The sequence below is a fragment of the Haemaphysalis longicornis genome, unplaced genomic scaffold (assembly GCF_048455015.1).
Source record: "Haemaphysalis longicornis isolate Haplotype H1 unplaced genomic scaffold, Haemaphysalis longicornis Haplotype H1 scaffold_7, whole genome shotgun sequence".
NCBI classification, from domain to species: domain Eukaryota; kingdom Metazoa; phylum Arthropoda; class Arachnida; order Ixodida; family Ixodidae; genus Haemaphysalis; species Haemaphysalis longicornis.
The window spans coordinates 92235107-92258579 of record NW_027526422.1 but is presented as its reverse complement, the minus strand read 5'-3'; the positions used below and the strand labels follow the sequence as shown (position 1 = coordinate 92258579).

The following is a 23473-nucleotide window of genomic DNA, read 5'->3' as shown; positions in this document are numbered from 1 at the left end:
ATTGTAGGGTTTAACGCGCCGATGGAACGCAGACGATGAGGCGCGCCGTAGTGGATGGCTCCGGATTAATTTCGACCACCTGGGGATCTTTAACGTGCGCCGAAATCTCGTACACACGGGCGTTTTTGCTTTTCGCCTCCATCAGAAAAGCGGCCGCCGCGGCCGGGAATCGAACCCGCGTCCTCGTGCTCAGCAGCGCAACGCCTTAGCCACTAAGCCACCGCTGCGGGTCAACAATGGTATTTACAGCAACTTCGACCCACAGCTAGGCGGCTACTATGCAGAATCTATTCTGTGGCGGGTCTTTTCAAGAGCACTCGTTGGCGGCGTGCACTCTCGTAAACGAAGTGTACGTTTCCACGACTCTTGACCACCGAACCCGTTCGAGCGACTCGCCGTCGGCCTGTCTTCCTTCTTCCAACCCATGAACTTCCTGGCGGCCTCCATCGGAGTCAAGCGAGACAGGCCCCCTCGTGTAGTAGTATGTATATGCGGACGTTTTGGACGTGGGCAGGAAGAGCCGCCACTCGCATGTAAATACGGTTCACCAACGACCCGCCAGGCCACCGGCGCGTGTTTATCGCGCGACCTCCACACGATGCTTCTTTACTGCGAACGCTTCCCTGAGGCCGCCGCCCATGCAGTTCGTTTCGGGGAAGTGCGTCCAGATTCGTTGCGCCTATTTTTTTGCTCGCTTGCCGCTTTCGCGGCGTGACTATTTCGGTTTGGTTGTCCGTACTCGTCTTTTTTTCTGCGTCGTGGTCCGAACGGGTTGTCCGTGCCCTTGTTTATACGCGGACTCCGCCGCCGCCGTCGAGGCCGAATCGCTTTAATGGACCTGGGTCGAACCTGGCACTACTAGTACTGCTCGACGCGAACTTGAAGCTGCGAGTTTGCTCTCTCTCCCGCTTCTTAACCTTTCCTTGGTATTGTTTTCTTCTCCTCGACATTGAGGCGGGCATCTAGTTTTCTTCCTACGGTGTCGATAAACTACGAACAGCGCGGGATGAGTTGTTCCTGTACGCGCGATGCAGATAGGAATACGGAATGGCACGAACGTCGTTGCCCTACTTTTTTTTTTCGTGGAGACAATGCGTTTGTGTCTGAAGTGATCGCAGCCTTGTTTCGGCTCGGGTCCTTACGTGCGTACGAGAATAGAGGCGGGTGGATGGTGGGCGTGTTTGATGTGCCGCGCCAGTCGAGTCTAGTCAAGGGGTTTGCTGCAGCGTTCGAGCGGCGGAGTGCTCCTGCTCGCTATTTGGCTGAATGGTTGAAAGGAATAGTCAGACGAATGCTATGCAGTTCCGCTATTCACTGAGCTACCTTAAAGTTGGCTTCACTACTGTACACAAACGCATTGCTTGAACGACTCTTTTCAGGCGCAATAGTACGCAGTGTGATACCAAAGTGGGAGGACCGGCTCCTTCTATGCCTATAGCGCGATATTGACCGAGCCCGAGCCCCTTTAAACTTGGCTTCGTTACTATACATTGATGCTTTGCTGGAAATATCTTTTTCGAAAGGCAGTGTACGGCGTATGGCACCGAAGTGTGAACAGGACCCTGCAACACTTTTTTCCACTTTTTTTTTTTGAAATCTTAAATGCCTGCAGAATGTAGTCACCCAACACACCCAGTACTTAGATTTGGAGGTCGCAAAGTACCTCAGCTACAAATTACTGCTCTATGTCCATCAGATAACTTGGAAACTCGCTCAAACGATTTCTTTCTCTTTCGCAGTCTTGACGTTCTTCGACGGCCCGAATTACGTCACTGAGGCCATGTAGAGGCTGTTGGCCGGTTTTCTCTCAGTTGCAGCAGTGAATATTTTTCGATAGCAACTTTAAAAATAAACCCACAAAAACAAAGCAGCAACGGATGGCGTATCTGCTGCGACGAGCAAATGACGCGGTGCCGCTCCGTGCTGGCGATAACTGTAGCTTTCGCAGTGCTTCCAGACGCGAAGGAAAGAGTGACAGCGTTAACCAAAAGTGTTGCAGGGTCCCTTGAAGTCCCTGACGCTTTCTAGCAGATATCATATAGCGGGAGGTATCAGATATCAGCAGGTAGCAGATATCTTTATATAATCAGATGCATGGACACACGCACACGCACGCGTTGTACACACGCGCGTGTTGTACACACCTTGATTCGTGTGTAGTTTCGCCCCAGAGATTGGTTAAAAGCGCCTGGCTAGTATAGCAATCCTTTATCGACTCTCTGATTTGCCGCCTTCCATTTGCCATCGCGCATCGGTCGGTGCTGTGTGGGCGGGGGTGCGGAGCAAAAGAAAGCAGTCGCTCCCATCAGCAGGGGCGCGTGACGGGGCGTGTACACGCGTGCGCGCCAACTGCGCGCCGCGCGTGGGCTACTTGAGCGTGGCGCGGTGCAGCAGTCATCGACCGTGTTGGAGGGGGAACTGCCGGCCACTGTCCACGGCCAAATGCACCCACCGCCTCTGCTGCTGCTGCTGCTGCGAGGGGGCGGGGGATGTCGACCCCGTTGCGCCTATCCGTGCCAACGAGCGCCTCTGCAGTGCTGACTCGTTCACGGGCGAGGAGCAGTTTCACCGCGCGATTTACGATGCAACGGGTCGGCAGGCCCTTCTTTACCTGGAAGCTTACGCCCGCGTGTCGTGTGCGACGCCATTCACTGAGTCAACGCACCCCGTTGCTTTCTCCGTGCTTCATTTTCTTCGACGTGCACTCTCTCTCTCTCTCTCTCTCTCTCTCTCTCTCTCTCTCTCTCTCTCTCTCTCTCTCTCTCTCTCTCTCTCTCTCTCTCTCTCTCTCTCTCTCTCTCTCTCCTTCCTTGCACTCGGAGTGTTAAAGGGACCCTGTAACACTTCCGATAAACACTTTCACTCTTTCCTTCGCGTCTGGAAGCACTGCGAAAGCTATAGTTATCGCCAGCACTGAGCGGCACTGCTTGATTTGCCCGTCGCAGCAGATGCGCTTTCCCGTACTGCTTTGTTTTCGTGGCATTCTTTTTTTTTTTTTTTTTACAGGGGCTGCCGAATGCCTTTATTGCTGGAACTGAAACCAACCAGGCGAATAGCCGCTACAACGCTCCAATGACGTCATTAGAGCGCGCGCTCGGACCGGGAAAGGAGAAAAAAATATTTTGAGCAAGTTTCCAAGTTAACTGACGGGCATGCAGCAGTAATTTTTGGCCGATGTACTTTGGGACCCCTTGTTCTAGGTGCTGAGGGTGTCTCTTGACTACGTTGTGAAAGCATTTCGGATGTACAAAAAAAAAAAAAAAAAAGCCGGAATAAGTGTTGCAGGTTCCCTTTAACGTAGGGTTGGGGTAAATTAACTCTGCAACCATTGCGAAGCTATAGCCGCCTGTTACGGTTGCGCCTGCAATAGATTCGAAAGTGAACATCAAGGGAAACCCAAGGGAAATCGCTCGCGAACGGCGTGGTTTGCGGGCAAGCAAGACTGGAGACGGTGTCGGCGGTGTAGTGGCAGTAAGATGATGTCAAGAAAAAGAAGTACTGGCAGAGGAAAGTGGGCCGCAAAAAAAGGTGTCCGCCAATCTTATGTCTGTCGGCGAATGACGGAGGGAAGTGGTGGCGCAGACACACCGGATGGCAACCACGTGTAGCGCCTAGTTTAGGCCGTCGAATCCGAATTTGTTGTCTTTTCACGGCATGTAAACCGGGGCTCGCCGACAATCAGATGCCGGTCGCCGGAATACCCGGACGAGTTCCCGTTCCGAGAAGGGCCCCGCTGTCCGTCGTCGCGGGCTCGACGAACAAACGCGCAATCTTCATCCGGTTGTGCCGCAACGCCAAATGTCTCGTACGCGTTCACGTTTCGTGCGCCCTTGGTCCCTCCCCTCGGTGTTTTTTTTTTTTTTCTCGTTTGCGTATTTGCTCGTTCTGCCGACATCAGGAACGCGCGTGACCCGAATGCGTTCTGCAAACGGGACGGGCGCCGTCGCGCCGGCACGCGGCCCCGACGCGCGCATCCGTCCGTTTTGTTTCCCCCAACACACACGCAGTCACCGCGGGGTCTCGAAGTGGCCCGCGCATCCAGCAACAATAACTGCGCCTGGGGCAAAGCCGGCTCCATCCGCCCGTGGCTAGCCGTTACCCTACGAGCTTTTGTACCTTGTGCACTGCGGGGGGTGGGAGCAGCTCAGTGCGGCTGTGACCGAGCTGAAACAATAGCCGCGAGCTAGTGGGTGTTGAGGCGGAGTGGCCGTGGACCCCCCCCCCCCCCCTTTTTTTTTTTTTGCTTCCCGGAGGCGATTGTGTGTACCTGGTACGCACCATCACTTGTGCGTCGGTCGACGGTGTTTTGATCACCGCGTGCTGTGTGTTTATGTTTGTCCCCGTTACTCGCCGGGAGATTTGCCGGTCGACGTGCGGTGACCTTTCGCCGTACTTCTTCTGGTTAGTTTTTGTCCGTGGAACGCGACGTACGCCTCGCCCCTAGGCTCAGATATGTCCGTATACGTACGGCATAGACGCCATCAACATGACATCCTATAGCTCTCACTGCTATCCGCGAGGTGATGACCCGTGAAGTGGGTTCGCAGAACAGCCAGCTCCTCGCGAGAGGCAGTGGCGGGCAAGAGGACGGCAGGGCACTTAGACACACGGGATAGAAATGAGGAAGGGGAAGTTTCTTGAAATATCTTGGTTCAAATATCTTGGATGTGCTTCAAAGATGCGTCTGATGGGAGGTATTTGGCGTGATTACTAATACCAGACGGCGAGAAGACGTTTCAAGCTGATTTGTTGGCTAACTTTCGCCAGGTTTAGGATTAAGCTGAAACGACAACGCATTCTTCAAGGGGCGTGCTGCGTGTAGATTTATCCATACTTTGTGAGAAAGGGATGATTTTATTAACGGTAGTGCTGCCATTGAACTATCGCCGTGCCCTCATTTGAGCCGTGTTTCGCTTAAATGCCGCGTGTCGACCGCTTACCACGGTATAGCCTGTCAGCAGTGCCAAACTAATAGCGGCATGAAAGATAGGAGCGTAGTGTAATCTAGGTGCCTGTGCTTGTATAGTGAAAACACGCGTGTAATCGTCCTCCGATACAAATCCTATACAAATCAATCAATCAATCAATCAATCAATCAATCAATCAATCAATCAATCAATCAATCAATCAATCAATCAATCAATCAATCAATCAATCAATCAATCAAGATTTCCCTCCAGTGTGGAGCGCGATTCCGTGTGGCGCGTTATGATAGTGCAACGCCCCTTGTCCGCCATTTTGTCGTAGCGGTCTGTACACCCCCGAATCGCCCCGTGGCAGGTCCTTGGTCATCGGCCATCGAAAGGGAAGTGACGGCAGTTGCTCGTGGCCCCGTGACTGAGTGGGCAGGCAGCGTGGGGGCAGTGACGGACGCTCGTGCTGATCATCTGCTGCTGCAGCCGCAGCCGCAGTCTACGTCTAGGGAGTCCCAGCGAAGGCTCTTTTTTTTTTTTTTTTATTCTTCGCTTCCCGTTCTTTTTCACTTTTCTTGTCGGCCCGTGTCACGGCGCTCGTGAGCGCCGCAAACGAACCGTTTCGCCGGCCGCCAACGTGACCGGACTGCCTTCCGCTTCAAAAACACGTCCCACGCGTGCAGCCCGGGCGCGGCCTCCGCGGAACTGGGCTGTCTTCTTTTTTTTATGTGTGTGGTGGGCGGCGCATTGGGCTACGACGCTGCGGATCTGGTCGATGCAGCCTTTTATTTAGAAACAGCAACGCGACGATAGGTGGGGCGTCTTAAGAATAATAAATTTCCAAAGCGTGCATCCTTAGGGTTATGAGGACACCGCTGAGCTAACAACAGCGCGTTTTTAGGCCATCTGGTGTTCTAATTCACGATGAAAAACTTGGCTGCGTCCATTCCATCTTCGTTTTCCCGTAGGTTTGCTATCTGAAAGGCGCTGTTGAAATCACGCCCCGTTTGATTCCTTGTCTGTTGTTGGCCAGTTTTGAAAAGCGCGCCCTCCCCCGTTTTCGGCCACATTGCTGCCGCGTGTTGGGAGAAAGGGTTGATGGCTCGCTTGTTTCTTTGTAGGCAGACATGTGGTCGGAAATTTTAAAAGCTCGAAAAAAAAAAAAAAAGCCAAGAACAGCCACGCCAGAAGGGCTTTTTTTTGTAATTTTCCCCCAACATTTTTCGCTGTACATCGCTGGGGGCACTGCGCGCCTAAATAAAAGTGCGTAGTACGCAAGATGGACAAGCGATGTTGAGATTTCGGTGCGTTTCAAAGAACCTCTTCTGGTCTTATTAGATATTAAGCACAGCGGCCACGTGTTTAATATCCAACGTTTTAACGATTTCGATCGTAAAGTTGGCTTTCTCTCACTACAGGTGGCGTTACAGTGAAGCACCCTTTTCAGGCCGCTTTGTACCGGAAATCGGATGACGCGCAGTTGTGGTGCGCAATTGCGGTGAAAAGGAAAAGAGGATAAATAAAATGAAGGGGGAAGGTCGAGGCGCAGAATAATGCGGTACGAGTTAAGGTCACACAGAGCCCATTCATCGCATTCGAGAGCGCGGAGTTTGTTTTTTGGCAGCGGGATTGGGTGGCCTAGCTGTCGTCGCAGTTCTTGCTTATAGCCGCGTACTTTTCTTTCTCCGGCGCTTGGTCGAATCCGATCGTTTTGTCGTCGCCACCGCTGCATGCGGAGCCCTCGATTCTCGCACTACGAAAAAAAAGAAAGAAAAGAATAACGTCGAAGCAGGAAATGCGCGTTGTTTTGAGCGGGACACCGCGCCGTCCTTCTGGGAGCACGAAATGGACTGGTTCGATCAAAGGGGGCGGTCCGACCCCTTCTTCCGCTCTTCGCTATACTGCTGCCGCTGCCACTGTTTCGCCAGATCTTCTCGCGTCCTTTCGCTTTCTGCCTCACGCGCCTGTTGTCCCTTCTGCCGCTTTCTTCTGGCGCGGCGTTCGGCGAAGAAGATCCCGCTTCCGAGAATGGAGTCACGGACGGTATGTTCTCTCCCATCGTGGTCGGCGGGGATTTGATGCTTTCAGTATCAACCGCTAGTGTGTGTTGACCATTCCTTTGTCGGAGGAATGAAGACGAAAGCGGGGAGGAAACGGGGAGCCAGAATTGGTCTCAAGACTGCGCCCATGCGCTTTTTTTATATATAAAAAAGGTCGATCGCGGAGGAGAGGCGCACACTGTTGACGACGGTTTGCGACTCTGAGATTTCTCAACGAAATGCGTCGTCGTCGCCTTTTTCTCTCCCGCGTGAAAACGTTCTGGAATGTGCCGCCGGCGACTGGAGGGAAAAAAATAAATAAAAAAGCGAACGTTCAATGCGGTGGTCTGCCCGACGACGACGGCCGTCACCGCAGTCCCAGTGGCGCAGTGGCGTGCGAGCTGGAAATTCCGGCTGACAAAAAGATGGGCCGAAAAAAAAAAGAGGGGAAAAAAAGGAGGGGTGGGCGGCTTAGAGGAGAAACGAGCACGCAAGCGTTGTCGTGGGGCGCAGTCGCTGCCGAAGTGTTCTGTAGCGACGCGGTCATTACAGCCGCTGGCCGCCGCGGCAGCATGGCGGCCATACCGTGTTCTTTTTCGTATCCCCCCCCCCCCCCCCTTTCCTCAATTTCTCGCAAATGGTCGCTCGCAGCTGCTGTCGCCCGCTAACGGACTCGACGGCGCGGGTCGTCGCTCCAAGCTGTCGCCCTGTGGTGCCTATCTTCATTTCTCAAGGAAAAAAAAAGGAGGGAAAAAAGTATATCGTAGAGGAATCCTACGTATCGTTGTTTAATTTTACGGAGAAACGGTCCGTGTAGCAGTAACAGGTAACGACAGGCGAAATAACCTGAAGAAGGGGATGAGGCAGGGGAGCGAAACAGAAGATATCTTGAAGTCCGAGGATATAGACAGGCGCTCCTACATAACGACGCAATGCCGGATATTCGCCGGTAACATTTGAAAACTCCGGTTCTCTTGCGTGCTCGTTTTTAGTTTTGTTTTGTTTTGTTGGTGCGTTGTTTCTTCACCCCCTATCTCGGATTTGCGGCGGGGACAGAAACTCCCGCATTTGGCCGTCTCCGGTGCTCACTTGAGGGCATATTGCATTCCACATCCTGTCTGATTTTCCTCTTGACCATATAACAGTTGCCACCCGCGCAGTCTAAATATATATAAAAAAAGAATAAAAACGCCCATTCGCCTCGAGAAACCGGCACCCAAGTTCTTGAAAGTGGTAAGCCCCGTAATCCCTTGCGGTAGCTTCTGACATTTTAGCAGCAGGCAAAACAGTGGAGGGGGCGGGGGAATTGGAAATGTTGGGGCCCAATAGTTTTCTTTCTTTCTTTCTTTTTTTTTTTTTTTTTTTTTTTTCATGCGTAGCTTTGCGGAAGAGAGCATAGTATGTCAGGGTAGGGACGCGAGGTACAAAATTACTGTGGTGCCTTTTATTATTGGGCGCGGTGCTCGCCTCAGTTGACGAAAAAGATGCGGCGTCCTTAGATTGGTTGAACCAGACGGCGTGTCCGGATGCTGTCGGCAAAAAGCGTGGCCGGAACATGTCGCCGAACGTTTGCCTACGCTTAAAAATGTCCCCGGGCCTTCGTCTTTCCAGCAATTCATTTGTGCCGACTTGGGTGTGGAACCTGGTCACTGTAAAGCTTTCTTTCCCACACAGTGCGTAGCAGTGAAGCCTACTCATAAAGAAGAATGCATTTGCGTGTTTCGCGACATGGTGCTCTCAACAACATTAAACTCTTCAGCACCGAACACATCGACGTTGTTCAGCGACAGGTGACGCTATCGTATTCGCACATCACCCTCATTGCTTTTTTTTTTTTTGTCGTACGTCGCTCTAACTAAATAAGTTACGCAGTGACTGGCGGTATTGAACTTCAGCTGCAGTCCTAAGTTGGGCGAAAAGGAGAAAATGACAGGTGTTCGAGCGGCGCGATATTGTCGCCTTCATCAACCTTTCTTTCTTTCTTTCTTTCTTTCTTTCTTTCTTTCTTTCTTTCTTTCTTTCTTTCTTTCTTTCTTTCTTTCTTTCTTTCTTTCTTTCTTTCTTTCTTTCTTTCTTTCTTTCTTTCTTTCTTATGACTCCGTCAGAACTGCAGCGCGCGTAGCTGCTTGTAGCTGCGAATCAATTACGTGTATAACACGCCTAATGTTCCAATCTATATTTTCGAATCTTCGAGCTGCTCTCGTCAACGGCCGATATGATTACCGACGTTCACCAAGAGAGTGAGTGGCTTTCACCGTTCGGTTACAAAGGTGTTAACTACTTAGCGTTTTCCCAACAACCCTGCTGAATTAAAGCGCACGTCCAAAAAATAGTCAAGTTGACGTGAGTCGCGGGAAAGTATGCTACGCTCCAACGATCACCAATGTAAATAGGAGAAACATTCAGGGGAAAAAAGAAGGGGGGGGGGTGCAGTTAACGGCAGCCACGCTTCGGTGACTCGCCATCGCTTTCACGGTTGGCGTGCCCCTGGTATTCGGCGCATGTTATCCGGAATGCATTCTGTCATGCGGCTCCGTAAACCGATCCCTGGTTGCGTCCTGTTCGTACAACGAGTGGCGTGCTGAATGTTTGGTCACGAACGCGAGCTCGGTCGCTTAGAAAATGGGCGGTTCCTTAGGAAAAAGCAGCGTACAAGTGCTTTCCCCGCAGCGTACGGTTGCAGCTTGGACGTTTACTGCCGGTAGGAGGGGACGCTCTTGTTTTTCTTAAAACACGGTTCAGTGGAGACGAAATGGAGACGAAGGTCCCTTTAGAGGGAGCAATGCTGTTTCGCTCGTCGCACCGGAGTACTTTGGTATGCATAGATGAGACGATGGTCGCACGCTCGCCCCCCTCCTCCGCTCTATTCGCGTACCTTGTTTCTTGTTTTGTTCCCCCGTCATAAACGAGCTCTTCACTTCCTTTCCCTATACAGTAGTGCTACCGTTGTTCTATACTATATATATACCCGCCGCGGTGGCTCAGTGGCTAAGGCGTTGCGCTGCTGAGCACGAGGTCGCGGGTTCGATTCCCGGCCGCGGCGGTCGCTTTTCTGATGGAGGCGAAAAGCAAAAACGCCCGTGTTTACGAGATTTCGGCGCACGTTAAAGACCCCCAGGTGGTCAAAATTAATCCGGAGCCCTCCACTACGGCGCGCCTCATCGCCTGCGTTGCGTCGGCGCGTTAAACCCTACAATCAATCAATCTATACTATAGCATCAGTATCAATGCCCGCTCTCCGCATCAGCGTACCCTCACAACTGACAAGGCCTCGACATGTCGATGTTTAGGCTGATGGTACGACCTTTGCTTTAGTTACCTTCCACCTCTCATTTTGGACTGTCAACGTACGACTCAGAACTATTCAAGGCTGGCAAATAAAATTAAGAGAGATAATTATTCTTGAAACCCGTCTAATGTTTCTAATCCTTTGTTCTAATGCCCCGAATGTTTTGTTTTTGTTTAAAATTGAAAATTTAAAAACAAAGACGAAAAACGAACAAGTCAGCGAGAGGAAATGGTATGCTCCCGTGTCGTAGGTGACGGCAACCCCGTGTGGTATGCTCCCGTGTCGTAGGTGACGGCGACCCCGTGGCTTCTCCACTGCAAGAAGGCAGTGAAGGATAGATGAAGAACAAGGGAGGAAAAAAAAAAGTCGAAATCAGTCCGAAAGAACAACACATGGAAAGAACGGGTCGTGGGAGAAGGAACACGTTGCTGCGAGAAGACAGAACTGACACGCGAGGCCGCTTGCGTGTGGAACTCCGCCGCCCCCTGCCGCGAGCTTGATTGCACGAGACGCCGCCGGGACCCGTGCTGCCCCCTCTCCTTTTCTTTTTTCCTTTCTTAGTCCTTCATCCTTTTTTCTCTTCTTCCTTCTTTTGTCATGAGCGCGTCTATTGTTTCTGTTTTTTCTGCTGGCATCTCCGCATCTTTCTTTATCGCACACTGGACTCTCTGCGTTTGGCCTCCGTCCGTATACCTGTTTTGTCCCACTGACGGCGCGTTGTTGGCATACCATCGTAGCCTTTGCGCGGCACGGATACCTCGAGAGACAGATGAGACATGCCGCTGCAGCAGAAATGAAAGACACATTAAAAAAAAAACAGCCTGTGTAAGTTGTTCTGGCTGAGCAAGAGAATAGACAGACGGAACGAATAAAAGCATATTTGCTAGTGCGTAGACGAGTGGAAAAGAAAAGTACTTCTTTTGCGGGAGGACGCGAGTCACCTTGCCTCGTAAAAATTGTGCCTGTCTGTCGTGCGTTAAGCCTGTCATTCGAGGTCTTAGAGCGAAACCGAGGGAGTTGCTAGGCGACGTCGTTCTGTCGCAGAGTGAAGCCTGCACAGATGGAAAGAATGCTGCAGGTGTACGAACAAAACAGGACTTGCTAGGAAACTCCCAAGAATGTCGGTATCTGGCGCTTCATCGTCAATGGTGTGGGAACGGGGCCGGTGGATACTGTCTGCGCAGTTTCATGAAGCGAAAATTAGAGCAGGTACAATGTAAAGGTGAAATAAATGCACTCAGGGATTCCTGCCGAGTACATGCGCTTAAAAAAAAAAAAGAGGAAACTTTAGCTGTAGTCATTATTAAGCATGTGTTACCGAGAACCAATGAACCGGTCCCGTTATGGCCCCCGGTACACCCGCGCATGCGCACAAACAGTTTTTCACCCTCTGATCACGCGAAGTAGCGCAGCTGGCTCACCGGGTACCGTACCGGGACGATTTCTCCGCTCTGCTATAACCCACTATTTTCCCTAGAACTGCCGATAAGATTCGTTTCAGTTTCGATTTCGGTCCGATGTTTTGCGCGCTCATGATTACCGTCGGCAGACTTGAGCGAAGAAACGGGAGAGGTATTACCCCTTCTTACTGGCTATGTTAGTACATATACGATATACTGGCGCGATCAGCTAAACAACGTGTCCCACCGCCGGTCGCAAAGCAGGAAGACCGCGCGGGTATATAGTTTCTACGGCTTTTCCTACTCGGCAGCACCTCCTTTGGGGTATATGCCTTGAATGACTTGTTGGCGTGTTCTTTTGCGTCACGTAAACATGAAAGGGAAACAAAACAGCAGCGGCTGCTTTCATTATTAATTTCTGACAACAGTTAAATATATTAACAAAGACGTCATCGTTTCCCTTCGAACAAAAGAAGCAGCTTCAAATGGTGTGACATTTCAGTTAGAAAGTCATTAAGCCTTCCCATTAATGAACAGCGGCATGGCATAGAGAAGTTGCGGGGCGTTGCAAAGCCATCCCACTTCCTGTTCTTATGTTGCCAGGATAACTTCTTTAGCGATTTATTTTAGTCACTGGGCTGGTGAAGACACAATGCGCCGCGTGCAGTGCGAATGACGTGTGTTGCTAGTTTTCAGGGCGAGAACTTTAGATTTCTGTGTTTCACGAAAAGTTGTTGGGTACAGAATTATGTAAAAAAGAATGACTGGCGATTACGATACTCCATAATGCGAAATTTGAGAGCAGCGCAAGCTCCAGTCTTCTTGGTGAAGGCGCATAGATACTGCGTCCCAGAAAGTGATCACCTCATCATCGAACGCACGACGGCGCTCGCTACTCCGGCGTTACATCGCAGCGCGTCGCCGCCGCCGCCGCCGAGGAGCATGTCTCGCGCGGCCTCAGCATACCGCCCTCCTCCGTCACACTTTCGCCATACGTTTTCCTTACTCTTTTCTGCTCGTTCTATCTCGTCTATCTTTGGTCTCCGCTTCGTTCGCTCGGTTTCAGCGAGGCCGACGGCGACGCGAAACCACAGGAGCGTGCGCGTAAGAGCTGCGCTCGAAAATAGGCGTTACAGAAAATCGGAGCGCGAGCCTGGGAGCGCGCGCCGGGAAAGGGAAACGGCAGCCGCCGGAGGAGGGTTCTGAGAATTGAGCGACGCACCGTAGAACGTTGTGGAACTGCCTCGTAAACGCCACCGCTTTGGCTGAGAGCTTCATTCCTTATAGCGGTGGGGACGACGCACCGAGCCCTTTAGTAGCGGCCGGGGTAGACCGAGAAAGTACGCCACAGGAGTATAGGCTAGAACACCTGTCGCCCGTCGTAACAGCCGTCGGGAGGAAGAAGCTATGGATATGAAGCTGCGGCAGCAGCGAGAGAGAGAGAGAGAGAGAGAGAGAGAGAGAGAGAGAGAGAGAGAGAGAGAGAGAGAGAGAGAGAGAGAGAGAGAGAGAGAGAGAGAGAGAGAGAGAGAGAGAGAGAGATTATTGAGCGCATGATAGTTCCACGGCCTCTCAACAGAGGACACAGGTCTCTCCGAAAGTTCAAGAGAGGGTTCAGCAGCCGGTTCAACTAGGCTTTCGACCTCACATTCTTGGAAAGTTCCAACCATCCACGGTATTTTTTGTTCCCTACTCGTTTCTGTCGGTCTCTTTCGCTCTTCCCTTCGGCGCAGCTTTGGCGGGAAATGAGCGACTGCCGCGGCGGCGGCGGCGGCGGCGGCACTTGGGCGGCCAATCAAGCGCGCCACGACGAATAATGAATCGGAGCCTGGAGGGCCTAAGGCCCCCGGAGGCCGCCATGATTACTGCCGCGGAACACGCCATTCAAGATCCGCCTTTGACTGCACGCGGCTTCACGACGGAGAGGAGAAAGACATGGAACGAACAGAAAGAAGAGGAAATGCAGCACTGACAACAATGCAGACAAGTGCCCTGCTCTTCCTCCTCATTGGCTCGGCACTTGTCTCGTCTGCGCGAACTCCGGTTTTTTCACTGTTCTCTCTTTTTTTCTTTTCGCTCGTTCATTGTTCGCCGCGCAGTTTTATACATGCCGGCTCGGTCGAAGGAATCAGCGCCGTCGCGTCTGGATTGTTTCCTCTCTTTCTCTCCGGTTGTCCGTCCCGCTGTTTTTTGTTTCTTCTTTTGTCTGGTACTCTGGCACATCGTGGGACAGAGCGGGACTAGCTTTCGCGACCGCCCTGTTCTTCTTCCTGTTTCGTCGAGGGCTGTGTAGTGCTGCCTACGCTATCCGTGCAGTAGGATCTTTCCGTGGTCGCTGTGCGCCGCGCATGCATCGGCTTCGTCGGCCAGTGACCCCTCCGGCTCACAAGCGATTGACCGAAGAGCATTCGCCGACCACAACAGCTGTAACCAAACTCGGAGCCGATGGAACCGCCGTAGTTTGTTCGACGTCGACCGCTGCGCTGTGGGTATTTTAGCTGTTGTGCCGCGAGAACCAAAATATACCAAACTACGTTAGCTAGCTGACGTAGAGTGCTTTTTTTTCTTCAAAATAAAGCATCTTGCTCACATAAAGTAAAATTGGAACGAAGACTGAAAAAGAATAGAAGAATGCCGCCAAAAAAATTTGAACTGCCTAGCTTGTTTAGTTGCAGAGAAAAACAGCCCAACATTTGGGCACTTTAAAAAAAAAATTCGATTTGGGAATTTTTATTTAAAAAAGTTCTCCCTTCATACCAAACACGAATACGTTAAACCGTTCGAGAGTATGAAAGGCCTCACAAAAAAAAAAAATCTAGGGTGATAGCTGCAGTAGTTTTTGTTTTACAGTGGTATAAGTTTCAAATTTTCCTCGAGCCGCTAAACGCGCCACCGACCGGACCGGACTTTGGGATTTTTTTTTTTTTTAAGAAAGGAATTTTTTTTTTTTTACAAAATAACTTCATGTATGCTTTTCCCTGTGCCCGAGAAACAATATATGAAATTGTCGTCGGAATCGAAGACGTCGACCGGACACATCTGTCTGATGTCTCTTGAAACCACCCTGTTGCTTACGTATTGGTGTGTCCTGCGCGACACGTAGTAGCAGCCCGAATTTTGAAATCTTGAGGATTTCTTTAGGGTAAAGTACATTCGTTGACCGAGTGAAACAGTCAGAAAAGTGGCTTTGAAAAAACTGCTACGGCAACATAATTGGAACGACCGCTATGAAGCAGCTTTCCTTTGTCCAACGGATTGCGAACTTCTTATATTCAGGGGAGCGTGTCGTGGTCATCGGTTATCCAGTACATTTCGTAGTTATTAAGAACGCGCTTGGCTTCTGTAAACTAAGTGCGTAATTGGCCTGGCGGACGCTAAGGCTTCTGTAACCCTCGGGACAGACATGCCTGACCTGAAAAAAAAAAAAAAAAAGGCGTCGCTTGCCGTCAAATTTTCCAAGTTCAAAGCAAAATATTAGGATAACGGTACATCACGCAAGGAGAGTGAGGCTGGTGAAGTTACGACTTTCTAGTGCCATTCCAGCGCGCTCAATTTTTTTTGCGACAATAATTTACCGCGTAAGCTACTGTTCTTGACGACTGAGGATTCTTGAATATGTGCGGAGGAGGGAGGGCGCTGAATGGTAGGAAAGTCGTTAGCCGCAAGTCCTCGAGCCCTCCTCCTAGATGCCATGTTCACGGGTGCATCATTGCGTCGTGCCACACTGAATTGAGTATCCATTGCTTCCCCCCACACCGAGCTGTAAAACAGTGCCCAAACGGAACAGGTTCGGTAGAAAGTTGTTCCAGAAGAGAGTTCGTCCCCTTTTCCGTATAGCCTGTTTTTGGGAGAACGGACCCTCTTCCGTTGTACTCCGTTTTTGCAGCGTTAACAGCTAAGAAAAAAGGCTTAAGAGCAGCCAGCAACAAGCTACTATCGCATCGGAGACGGAGACGACGTGCGCCGTCTTTAGTCGGCCAGCCGCAACGCCAGTGGCCAACTGCGGCGCCGACTCTTGCCGCCTCCTAATGACGACGCATTGACGCGCTGTGGACGTCGTCCCTCTCAGTCGTCGCCGCACCGCCGCCCCCATCTCGGGGGAGACTGCGGCACCGTAATTGCAGCCTGTGCGCTCAGCGATCGAACGGCATCGCCCTCTGCGCCGCCAGCAACAAGCAAGAAACGCCATGCCGCCGCAACTCGGAGGCCCGCATCTCTTCTTGCGAGTTGTTTCTGCGCGCGGGTGTGTGTCACCGTGGTGGGCGCCGCCGTTCTTCCGCCTCACGTGGCCGCTGGTCGGCGCGTTGGTGCGGAATAGGTTTAGCGCTGACCCTTTTACCTTAACGAACGGCGACGTCGTTGTCCGCCTCGCCGGTTAGCTGGTCAGCTGGCGGCCACCGCAGCCTCTTCCTCATCCTCTGTGATTCGGGCTGGCTGCTCTGTGAAACGCCGCTTTGCTGAGGGAACATCGTTCTCTGCTGTTTGATTTGATTGTTACGCCTTTTTCCTCGCTCTATTTGGAAAGAATTAAGGTCGGTGTGCGGGACAGGAAATTAGATTGGAGCGCGTGGGGTGGGGGTGGGGACCACGGTGTGGGTAGGTGCGACGGTTCGTTGCGCTGGTGTGCGTGTAAGAACGTTAGAACACTAACAGTGCGGTGGGATTGTTCTACTTCATGTGGGCAACATGTCGCGTCCTCTTTTCGTCGCACGCGGGCCCAGGAGAAAACAACGCTCGCGGAGGAAACAAGAAACAGTGACGACGTTTCATCAGAAACGGCAAGCGTGCTTTGCCACTTCGCTTCCGGGATATGCAGCGAAGCGGGCAAAAAGTTCACAGTGCGTGGTGGTGTTGCGTGCTCCGGCTGCAGCCCTTCCGGCTCGTAGCGATTAATGCAGGATCGGCCACTTAAACGTTATCGGGGTGTTACGCAATTTTTTTTAACGCAGAGCTTGTATTATATCACGCAAAGCTTGCCTTGCACAGATATTCAAGCTTTGGGCGATGGTTCTACGACGTCCCAGAGGCATGGATATGCCGCCGGGCTTAGCTCTGTGAAGGGTCTGTAACGTTGACGACGAATTGCGAGAAATTCTTGAGCGTCCTGCGAGGTATCGTTGCTTGTCTTCATACTCGAGGCGAATTCTTGCTCTGCGCGAAATAGTCAAGTTTCTGCAAGGATCCTATACAAAGTTCCTGAACGATTTTCTGGCACAATTTCAGGGGTGAATTGTGCAGGCCTGTTTATTGATCGGGGTGGGTGTAGTTGGCCTCAGTCTTCTCCTTGTGGGCCTGTGCCTTCCTGTGGGCAAGCAGAACGCCCCTCAGCTGGTCACGCTTCCTACTGCCACGCAGGTGGTGCCCAACCTTTTCTTGATAAACTTCGGAAAGGAACCTCCTTCGAGACCTCCCGCAACTCTATCGCTCTCCTCTCAAAGGGTGCGAAGCCGCAGGCTTCCCGGATGATATCGCGGACGAACATCGTGTGCTTTGACAAGACTACAAGACGGCCGACCGCCAATTTGTAGTGTAATCCCATTGCTGCTTCCCTTAATGGCAGCAGCCGAAAAAGGGAAGCCGAAAAGGCCTTATGTATCTGCGCGAGGTTGCTGCCTGTCTCATTCTTAGCGGTGTACCACACACGGGCACAGAGAACGTCGACGGTTACGGCTTTCACGCCCTCCGCCCAGCTTTTCCTCGAAACTGGTGTAAGGCTGCTCGTAAGCCGCCCACGCGAGACAGTTTTCTCTCCACAGGTGCATTACTTTCCCCATTCTTTGAGGGCTGGTTCCGCGCCGGAGGAGATCCAAATGAACGGTCTCTACAGAACGTCGCCGCAGTACTGCAACGTTCGGCTGCAGCAGCAGCGGCAGTGGCATCAGCGGCGCCAGCGATGCGAAGCTTCTTTCGCTTTCCCCCGAGTCTCCTTGGTCAACACCGCGAGTGCGCGCTCCGAGGTAACTCTACCATGCCTCTCTCTCTCTCTCTCTCTCTTTCGATCCTGCCACTCGGCGGCGGCAATCAACGGGGAGCTGCCGTTCGTGGGACGACAAATAATCCGCATTAGTTACGGGCACCGCGACCGCATTTCCCGCATCGCTCGGCAGCTCCCCCGTTGTTCTTCTCGCTGTTCCCCGCCGTCTACCCTTTTACCCTTTAGCCGAGTGTAATAATTGCGTTGATGGTGCAGCATCGAGACCTTTCGTGCTATCGCGTCGCATTGTGGTATCGGTGGATATATATATATATATATATATATATATATATATATATATATATAGAGAGAGAGAGAGAGAGAGAGAGACAGAAAATAAGGGTTGGCAGGTCAAGAAAACCTCGGAAAGCAAAGGGGAGGTTGTGGTGGGTCATAGAAAGAGATGAAGAATTTTTTGAGTCGAAAAGAAAGTGGTGAAAAAATGCCCGCCGGGTGGGATCCGAACCCACGACCTCCAGAATACCAGTCTGGTGCGATATATATATATATATATATATATATATATATATATATATATATATATATATATATATATATATATATATATATATATATTCTTTTTTCCTCTCTTACCTTACAAAGACCGGTGTGCGAAAAATGCCAGCTTTGGAGTGTTAGACAGAGGAATCGGGCGATGGAGTATCGGGCTAAATAAAGGGGGAGCGATAGAAGGGTCCTTGGTGCGTCAGCGGTGGCTCCGTCTCTGCGCGAGAGTTGGGTGGCTTTGGCGGTAGTTTCTGGTGTCGTGTGCAGCGTGGTGGCACCTGCAAGCAGCTACCTTGTTTGTCGAGTTTGTTTTCCGGCCCCATACAAGGGGAAAAAAAGAATGCAGCCGGTGGAGAGTGCTTAGGGACGGACACCGTTTAATCTCTCTGCTGCTCGGCCTGGTCTTTGTCTCTTTTTTGGCCGGACGATAGCCAACGTGGCTGAAAAGGAAGAGAGCATCCGAAGAGGGGGCTGTCGATGCGTGCGGTGTATATCGAGGAGGATCGCGCTCTGAAGCGGCGTCCTCTTCTCCTGGCCGCAGCGTGGCGCGTCGGTCCGTAATAACAGCCCGCGGTTATTACAGCGACGCACCTTGCGCCGCGCACCGCCGCCCCCTCCTTCAACCACATCCTTTTCCTATTTCTTCTTCCAACGTCTCGCCACGTCCTTTCAGTCAAAGGGCTCGCTGCCGTGGCCAAAGGCGGAGAAAAAGAAGAGGAGAGGAGACAGTGGGCGACCCTTTTACCGCACCGACGTCTCCTGCCGGTGCTCGCTGCCGCTAGCTAAAGCGGGTAATATATCCGGCGGATAGCGCGGGGCCCGTTTGTTACTCGTTACGGCACCGCCGCGATGGCCAACCCTCTTTGCTGTGCGTGTATTACGCTTTCACGCAGTCTGCTGGAAGGGGAGCTCGAGTTTCCCGGGGACGCTGCCTCCCCCTCTCCCGAAGCGGCTCTTCGTCACCGTGTCGTTTGTTGGTGCGTGTGGCGGCACCGTTCTGGTCTCTGGCATTATTCTTCGCACACACGGGTTTTGTGCCTGCGCTTGTGTTGTTACCACTTTGCTGGCGCGGTTCTGCCGCACGACCTCGTTGGACCGTCGAGCTCGGGGCCTCGGCATGCCGTTCACCCGTGGCTTTTTTGTGCGTTGTTTTCGTTGCTGCTGGTTCGATCGTCTCGCTGCCTTCGGCATTCGTTTTCCATGGAGTAGCTTTTGACCCGTGGGGCTGCTGCATCGCTATTAGGCCTCCCCCTCCCTCCTCCCCCTCCGCACACTGCACCTGTGCACTTAGAGGCTTTGTGCCTTCTGTTTTGACGCGTGTAAAAATGTAAATTCAAGAGGCTAGATGGGGTGCAATCTCTACGCATGACCGGTAGGTGTAGAAGGCGGCTCGGCATATAAAAACGGGTGGGGTTGTCCCGGGCGAAGCGCCAATTTTCCTGTCAGAAGCTGAAATATTGCAATGAGGGGAAAAAATGGGTTAGTTTTATCGTTGGTTTTATTAGAGAAGGATTGCTAGAAAAGCGATTCTGATGACTGTGACAAAATCGCCCTCCCGAAAAACGCGCGTAGGCTAGACGGAATAAGCAAGATTCATATGAAATGTGTTCAGCCGCGGTGTATAACGCGTCGTCAGTTCAGTCAGAGTCTGCTCTGACCACTTCGTGATCGCGGAGCTAGGGCACACCGGTCTAATGTTGAGTTTCGCGAGGACCTCGTGACGTACGTATGGACACGAAATGACGCGTGCACCGATTTCCCGCTGGAGCCAGACGTGCACGTAATTCTGCGATATACATAACCTGAAATCCACCTGATGAAGAACGCGTATATACTAGCGTCAGTCGCAAGAAGAGGGATTTGTGAGAAACCTGTGCAGCCGTGTAACTCGTCATCCGTTGGGAAGGAAGGAAGGATAAGACAGTAGGGTTAACCAGAGAAGGGTCAGGATGGCTGCCCTACACATGGGAAGTGGGAAAGGAGGTATTTAAATAGAAAAAAATGGTATATAAAAGATGTAGCGTGGAGCTTGAGCAGCGAGAAAAGAACGAGCAAATGTTAACTACAATAACAACAGAAAAAACATGCGCGATAACAAAGCGGAAAACAGGATAAAGATGGTACACGGTGACTTGTTGATGGCCGTACGGGTAAATTTTTCGCACCTATTTCCAAATTTCTCGCAAACCTGTTTGAAAGGACGTGTGCTTCTCTTTCGCGCTTGCAGCGGGAAAATCGCCCCCCAGATGTCTACATTCAAGCGTTTGGCGCGGGCTTCATCAACTGGTGGGCAAGGCGTTCGCTCGATTCAGCACACTTCGTTAACCGGTCGAACGCCGCGAGAGCAGTCAGAAAGGGCAACCACCAGGAGCTCAAATCAGTGCAGCTGGCTGCGAAATTGAAGCGGGTGAAGGGAGCTAGGCGCCGCCGCCTATCCGCCTGGAGCGAGCGTTCGGGTGTTGCGGGACCCCTGCCGTCGGAGGAGGAATTATCATCGATCAGCGCGTCGAGGCGTCTGCGGTAAACGCATAGAAGCTGTCGTCGTGGGCACAATTTGGTTACCTTGTAATGCTGTTTGCGTCAGCGAATGAACGAGCAACACACGAGAGAGAGAGAGAGAGAGAGAGAGAGAGAGAGAGAGAGAGAGAGAGAGAGAGAGAGAGAGAGAGAGAGAGAGAGAGAGAGAGAGAGATTGGCTTTCTCCTCCCCCCCCCCTTCCCCCCCTGGGTCGTCTGACTCCGACAGGAAATGGCCGCAGGGCACGGAACGGGCTTCGGAAGCGCATGCTGGTGACGTTAAGAGACGCGACGACGTGCGGCGAGGCGCGCATTTGCAGCCACGACGGGGGAAAGTCGTCTCGTTTGTCTTGCTTGCCTCTGCCGGTGTCTTGGCAATCTTTCCCTGCTCCCGCTTCGCTGTTGGGAATGCGATGCGTGTTTGTTTGGCTACGTTCGACGATGAAGTGTCGCAGCCATCTGAAGGTGACACCGAGGTGATCTTTTTCAATATGTGCCCGAGCTAGCCGCCGTCGGCTTCTTGCGAATGCCCTGCTTGCACGCCCGCGCAACCAGCGCACTCGCAAGACTACTCGCCTGGGGTAGAGTAGTCCTAGGTGTATGTGCTTAGGTCACCCGCCGCGGTGGCTCCGTTGCTATGGCGTTGTGCTGCTGAGCACGAGGACGCGGGTTGGATTCCCGGCCGCGGCGCCCGTCTTTCTGATGGATGCTAAAAGCAAAAACACCCGTGTGTACGAGATTGCGGCGCACGTTAAAGATCCTCAGGCGTTCAAAAATAATCCGGAGCCCTCCACTAAGGCGCACATCATCGCCTGCGCTGCGTCGGTGCGTTAAACCCCACAATCAACAACAATATGGGCTTAGGTCGCCCAGTTCTGTTGCTTGCAACACAGTTTCTCGGCGTGTCCGAACAGAGTGCGATACAAGTGGTGATTCATTTTCTTTTCTAGTGCACAAACACGCGCACTGAGCATAGAAGAGGATCAGTGGAGGTTGCGAAAAAATAGCGGCATCAAAAAAAAAATTAAAATAGGAAATTTTAGCCTACCTGATCGTTTCAACCGCTTCGTCAAAGCGCGTTGTCGTCTTCACAAATGGAGGCAGCAGCCATTAGTAGTTACTCGACGTTTCCCGTTGCAAAGCACGCGCGGAGGTTCACTCTAAGCGGCGCGTGAATGCACGCAAAAACACGAACTCGTTGTTTATTTAACGAGATCCTTTCATTTCTAAGCCTTGTCGCTGTTTTCGTTCGTTCTTTTCCCTTTTTGTCCCTGATTTGTCTCCGTCCGAAACCCCTCTTTTTCCGCCGCCGGCACCAGTTCCCTGCACCCTGATCTCCGAGTGCCCGTGTTCTCTCGGTCCCGTGTCCTTGCGTGCTTGACCCGTTCCTTCTGGCGCACCCATCCACCCTTTCCCTTTTATTTCGTTTTTCCTTTTCCCCCAAGACTTTCGGCTGCGCGCGTCAGGGCGCGCTCCTCCAGATCCCATCTTCGTTCTTGGGCAGACCCAAGGACATCCGTCTCGAGCCCGGACAGTACAGCGTCCCATCCTGTTGCAGCAAGCTCACAAGCGTGCGCGCCAGCGGCCGACCCGCACGGCCGCCCGCGTTCCTTCCTCGAAACGGCCTGGAACCCGCAAACGCTGCCCTCGCCCCGTCCGCCATTTCACTTTCCCCGAACGGTATTTGAATATTCTTTTTTCCCGCTTCATCCTCTTCCTCCGTATCGTTCGTTCTCCCTGGCGCGGGCGAACATAAAGCGGCGCTGCCCTTCTCCCCCAGCCTCTTCCGTGCGTGCCTGAGCATCTTGCTCCCGCGCTTCCCTTTGGAGCTTGGCGCCGTAGAGTCGGTTTTTGCTTTTCCTTCTCCTCCTTCGCGCCGATAACTGCGGGCCTTCTCTTGTTTCTTCCGTCCCCGTCCAGCGCTGTGTGTCTCCCTCCTGCTCTTCGTGCCGATACTGCTGCCCCCTGTACGGCAGCCGCCGTGTTCTTTGTAGCTCTCCCGGGCAATGCTTTAGTGTATCCCCTTGTCGCGGTAACATGTTCGGCATCCTCGGCCGCAGGAGGGGAAAGGCGTGGGTGGGGGAGATGAGCGGCGTTGTTTGCGCTATATGGTGCATCACGGCGCTGTACTGTGCTCTTGTTTCTAGCCGCCTGGAGAGTACGTACGCGTTGTTTATTAGCCTGATTACACCGGTCCCCCTTTTAGTGGGCCCTGCGGGCTCGCGAGCTGGCTGGACTCTTCTCTTGCCGGTCATTCTGACCTTGCCGCGGAGCAGCTAGCCGTGTGTTCGCGTTTTTTTGTGCTTATCTGGGCCTGGCTTTAAGCGATGGCGTCGGTGTCGTCCGTTTTTACTGGGCACCCTTTCTCAGTCGGGGTCGTATGGGGAGGACAGTGCAATTCGCTAAGTGTTCACCAAGTTCGCAAGTATTGATCCATCATCTTGCAGAAGGGCCTTCGTGGTGTTGTGAGTAGAAAGACCTTTGTCGGCGTAGTGTTGTGCCGGGTGATTATGAATGCGTTTGCTTTTGTGAGTAATGCAGCCGTATTTTCGGATGGGGTTGTGCCGCAGTCGGCAGTGATGCGTGCGCAACACGAGCATGAAAGGAGTTTAGAAAAAAAAAACGGAAATACGAAAGGGATCAGGGGCTGGTTGCCTCGCCTCATCTTGAGGCGTAACTGAATGTTTCAGCGGAAGCACTGAGCGGGCAAAACTAGATTACGACAAAACGCTGCACTGACCGCCTGGAGACTTGTCGGGCTCACCGCCGCGCAAGCGTTTTCCTGTGCTGAGCCTGTGCCTTCAGTTTTTAGGGCAATGCGCCAGTGCGCCAGGG

The 23473-nt window shown here is 52.2% G+C and overlaps 1 protein-coding gene across 1 annotated transcript in view; it reads left to right on the top strand.

Annotated features, from left to right (window-relative positions):
* The window catches only part of Cals (calsyntenin 1), a 172231-nt gene that overhangs the window by 48213 nt on the left and 100545 nt on the right, over positions 1-23473 (top strand). The window lies entirely within an intron of this gene.